We start from the raw sequence: 6,000 nt of genomic DNA, 5'->3' as shown, positions 1-6,000 counted from the left end.
CCAAAATGTGGCGATTACGTAATATTTTTGGAGAACGTTTCAGAAAGTGTCCATTCCGTAGGTCCTACAAATACTGCGGATGATGGGAACGTGAATTCCAAAAAGGGTATTTGCTTACATTAACTCAAGCTTGACAGGTCAGTGAGTTGGATTTCCTGCCAGGGATGTACAAGCTTCATAAACATCTGGAGGTTTGCACAGATATTTCGAGTTTCCCTATAAGCAAACATGGAGGTAAAAATCAGCCACAGCTGTTATTGACTTATAACCACCACTGAAGCACATTACGTCCATTTGAACTCTTGTTTGCCCCTCTTTTATAAAGTACCAGACAACTAATGTCTTATTTTTGTTTCCAGTAACACCTCTATGCTGATGGCACGTTTACCTTTCCTATTTTGTCCTCTTTCCCTCTCTTCTAATTTATATCACTCTGGGGATTCAAACTACCTGAAGCTCAACATCTTCCAGGCTCACCTTCTGGTTATTCCCCTGTCTGATATCTCCATCACTGTTGAGAACTCCTCAATCTACCCAACAGTGTTGGTGTCACATTTGACTCCACTCTCTCCTTCGCCCACCATTTCCAGTCACTCACCAATCCTGCCTTCACCTGCAAATCTTCTCTCCAGCTCATCCTTTACACAAGCAAGACACCACTAAATACTAACCCATTCCCTTGTGATGCGCTGACTGGAGACTTTTTGTCTCACATATACCATTATGACCCCTTCTCGCATTCAGGATTTTACCCATTTTCTGGAATCTCCTACCCCATTCTATCAGACTCTCTCCTACTTACTCTCACTTTAAATGTTCTCTGAAAACCAACCTATTCAGGAAAGAATATAACCCATCCCTAACACCTCTATCCAGAACAAATCATCTGTCCACTCCACCTTCAAGACCTAAACACCATTAACTTCTCCACCTCACCATCAGTTCAGTGAAATCATCCTTGCAGTCTTATTCCTCCTAAACATTCTAATAGACTGTAAGATTCCAAGACCAGGGCCCTAATATTCTTCTTTACCAGTATATCTAACAACATTGTTTATAGTTATGTTTAATGTTTTTGTTCATTTTCACTGTATGCCAGTTCTTAATATGCATGACCTAGGTAATAGTAGATGGGATACTGGTTGAGATCTTACTCAAATTCAATAGTAGTGTAGACTATGCACAGACAGAGCTGATCTGTCCTAAAACAATAGTTTAATGTAAGTATATAATCACAGCTTAAGTGTGACTCACTGACATTTGCCCTGGATAGTGATAATGTAATCAAGGGCAAGAGGTTTTGAATGGCACCTCGTGCCTCCTCCCCAATGGTGCCACCCAAGGCCTAGTTGGCCAAGTTGAGTGCAGAGGGAGCAAGGAGACTGTGACTTTAGGAGCACCGCACCCCCAGTCTCTGCGCACCTCTTCAAGGGGCTGTGGAAGCAAAAAGGTCAATCCACAAACTCCACCAAAAAGCTGGGTCTTCAGGGACCTGATACATGCATACAGTGAATGACCTCCTAAAAAATATCCAGTGCGCAAAAAAAGTGCCAGTGCATGGTTGGTATAAAAATGTTACCATCACCAGCCACAGACTGAAAACAAAAAATTGCAGAGTGCTTTTTGCAACCTGATAAGCTGTGAGTGTTCAGCTGTCACCCAAAATGCCACAATGTTCAGCGCCCAGGTGGATCTAACCCGGGGACTTAAAAAAAGACACCTCGGGCTTTTGTATCATTGGACCCAAGGCCAAAAGATGAAGCTTCCTTCTTTCAGAGGTACTCACTTGACTTGACTCACTTAGACAAAAAGCTTACATTTTTATTGTGTCATAACTTTGAGCAAGTGGGAATAATCTTATTTTTTTGAAAAGTAATTGGAAATAATATGGTGTGAGGAATGATTTCCATTCTAAATAACTGTCCACCAAAAATAACATCTGATCCATGTAAAACATTTCTGTGTCTTTTGGATGTAATTATTATTATTATTATTATTAAAGTCTAACAACCAGGATCATTAACACCTTCTTTCTGTGTAACTAAATAAAAATATATTAAACAATTGATGTAACAATGTTTTGCATTGTAATTTCTACTGTTCCTAATGAAATACAGATTTTAGTTTTTACTATGCAAACATAGACATTCCATGGAACCTTTCAATTTAGCATGTTCTTGGCGTGTACAATGTATGCTAAGAAGAACTCGGTAAAAATAGTTCAGCAGATCCTGGGATTCATGGGATTTTTTTTCAGGGATGGATTGTTTTCGTCTTTCTCATAAATACAAAGCCAGGGACACGCTGCAGCTGCTCATACAAGTCTCTGCAAGACAAAAAACATATGGGCCAAAGCTCGGTAAAATAACATGCAGCAAAAAAAAAAAAAAGTGATTGGACTGGAGACGTGGCAGGGGGAAGATCCTCCCCGATCTGGTCCAAACCGACCTCCCTTTTTCTTTTAAACAGAACCAAATGACAGGGCGGTAATTCTGATGCTCAGTGGTGTACGTGGCGTCTGCCACCAACCTGCATTTGATTTAACCCTTAAAAGGAGCTAATCCGATTTTACAATTCTAGATATATGATTGTAAACGTTTGATCCTTTATTTGGTGGTTAGGAACTTCCAATCTTTACAGTGTCTTAGTTTTCTTTACTTGTATATCAGGCAGGTTCTGTTCCCGATAAACTTTATCCCATACCTCTGCATAATGCCGGACGGCACCACGTGGGATTTACCTGCCATTGTTAAGATTACCCAAGGTAGCATGTCAAGCAAATGTCCTAGATTTCTTGCAGAAACAAATGTTTTCACCCCAATAACACAGGGAGTCAAAGGTAACATTTTGAGGGCCATGCTCTTGCCATGTATCTCTAAGGTGGACACATTGCTTTTGTCAGGTCCTATTTGACAGTACAGCCCACAAACTAAACCTATGTAATGATATTATATACAGATTAGAATTAGAAGCTCATCGTATGCCTACGAGGAGCCATCTTCCTGTTCTCTGCATGATATATCTCCCCTCCAGCAAGTTGCTGATTGCTGGCGAATGGTTCAGGTAGCCCTATATGGGTGGGCTATGAGCATACCTGGGAACTTTTGGGCTCAGCCTTCCCTTGCAGGACGTGGCCAGGACTGCCCGCTAATTTCAGTGGGCGTTCTCGTTCACATCGCGGGACATTGGCGGGGAGTGGGGTGTGTTAGGAACCCACTACTGCGGCCCGGAGGATTCCGGTCCCAACCCAAAAAAATGTCTCTTCTCCTGGAGTCTCCAGGCAAAGCCCGGAGAGTTCGCGGGTATGGAGTTGACGTTAGCATGTGAAACCTCTATATTGATTTTGTTGGAGACATTTTGGGGTGAAAGTATCTGTACTACTTTGTATCACATTGGGTCTGATGGAAAATGATTTAACCAGATAAACACAGTATTGCCATACCTCTGTCCTTTACAATAGAGGATTCGTATTTTCATTAGTAAACCAATCTGAGCGTCTCCTTAAAAGATACTTTTTTATTTTTACAAAAAATTAAGAAATATGCAGAACAATATTTCATCTGTTCCATCAAACCTTGAGCTCTGGGGTAAGAACTTTGAATGGGGATGGGAAGCATCTGCACTTGTATCTGCCCTCGGATATGAGTTGGCTGACAGCTGCATATTATTGCCTGAAACATTGCTGCCGGGAGTGCCTCGCTGACGATGTGACACGTTGCTGCACAGACATCACTTTTCCAACCACAAGCCCAGAACATACCCCCTGCAGCAAGAAAAAAACAAAACAAAAAACAGTCACTGCATTTCTATCCAGAAAAGCCTGGAATTAGGATCCAGAGGGGACAAGGCCTCTCACAGCCACGCATATTTTTTAGAGTTGTATTACGTGTCTATATGTCAGCGACATAGCACAAAATAGTGTAGCTGCCTTAACATTCAGCATTACATGTACCCCCCAATAATCAAGACACCCCGCACCGCTGGCATCGTGTAAAGGCAAAGTGGAGTCATGAGGGCTATGCTGGAACAGCTCAGATTTCCATCATTTTTCACCTCCCTGGGATGTCAGGGGGGATCGGAGGCTCTCCACAACCTGGCCATACTCCCCACGGACTCCAAAAGCAGGACAGTAATGCAGCTACTTGGAAACTGGGACTGTTGAGAGATATGGCATTCCATGTTCAATGTATTTATTCAGTAAATTGATCACGACACCAATAAGGGCTTCTGCCACCACACATTATGGCTTTCGTTTAGGGGGTTCAAGGTGATGCCCTATACCGTTCAATCTTGGTCATATATATATATATTGGGATTCTGTCACATGTCCTTATACTCCTTAGCCTGCAACTATGTCAAAGTTTGATGAGTTCTAATTTTTCATGGCTATATTGCTTATCAAGGAGCTGAAGCAGTGGGGCTGCACTTTAACCCAAATGAGACCCTCAAGCAATTTCAAGCCTTCTCTGGACACCATGCCTTTTAGGTTGTGCGCTCCCCTATTTTAATATATTTATTGGTCCAAGGTGATATTGGTATCAAGTGATATTGTGTTTGTGGGTTTGGGGTTCCTTTTAAAATTAGTGTACCTGTCACCATTGGACAGCTTGGACAACACAAGACAACTATGGCCTCAGAGGACAAACCCAGATTCAGGGACAAATTCTCAATATGTGTTTAAGGATGGCTCATGAGAGCAATATGTTTAAAGGATGTTACACCCGTTTTGGTTCATTTTGTACTCAAGCCTTTATTACACAACCTTTATTGAGAAGGTACCTGAGAACTTTGAGCTGAAGGCCACATCAAATGTATGTTTGAAGACAGCAATGCCCACGGCATCTTATACCCACCATTTGTACTTCACTTTCGACCATGATGACAATACAGTTTCCATAGGATAAAAGTAGTCCATCACAGACAGATATTTTAACGGGTTGTGAGGAGTTGGTGTTGTTATTTAGAATTTAGGCACTCCCACCATAACGGATCCTCAATCTGTTTTCTTCCAGTGACAACAGCTGTTTAAATAATCTATTGGGAGCTGAAAGGATTTTTGTCCTAACTTCCCACAGAACCTGGGAACAATATAAAGTTGGGGGTTTCTACAGAATAAACATTGCTAGATAAATAGGGAAGAACACTGGCGAAAATAACAGAACATTTTTTAGAAAACCATGTAACAAAAAATCATCCATTCACCATTGACGGGGCTACACTGTAGGTACCAATTCAGAAGTGATTTCCATGAGAACCATGGTTTTCAGCGCCGTAATAAGCTCATTGCGATCTGTCTTCCAGAAGGTCAGAATATTTTGACATCTTAACATGTTAAAACATAAGCAGTTGTATGATCTATTCATTAAAAGGTATACTACACTGCTCATATGCACTTCGTGCACCCTTTTAATAAATTTATGATAATTTGGCGGTATAGTATATGGGGGATTAATCAGAACATTTAAATAATAATAGTCGAACTCTCAAAATACTACTGTATATGCGACCTCTTAAATTAAGGGTTTATTAATCCATACAGATGCATACTGTTGATTTATCGGGTCTTTATCGCTGGTGAAGACCACTGATGGTTGAAACATCGGATTTTTATAAAATGTAGTTTTTCTGGTAGTTATACAGTCTAATTAATACAATGGAAGTGATTTCTGCTGTAGAAGTAGTATACAGCCAGTGTTAGAATTCTACATTTTACCCAACACAGGCTATTTTTGTCTTTAAATCTAAGTATTAATATAAAACTAACCCTTATTTTGTGGAAGCTGCCATGTTTATGTTGTATCACTTAAATTAATATAATAGCTGAAAAGTCCCTTTAAATTTTCATCCCAAATTAAAGAGGGATTCCGCCCACTCTCAGCTACCTGGGTTGCAGGAGATCTATACATTAGCATCACAGCCCGTTGAGCGTATATTTGGTGTGTTAGCTTGTTTTTAAAAAAGTGGACAATTAAAGAACCATTACATCTCTTAGATGAGGAT

This window comes from Sceloporus occidentalis, unplaced genomic scaffold (assembly GCF_023333645.1).
Source record: "Sceloporus occidentalis isolate IW3139 unplaced genomic scaffold, rSceOcc1.0.p SCAF_62, whole genome shotgun sequence".
NCBI lineage: Eukaryota > Metazoa > Chordata > Lepidosauria > Squamata > Phrynosomatidae > Sceloporus > Sceloporus occidentalis.
This window is presented reverse-complemented; position numbering follows the sequence as displayed.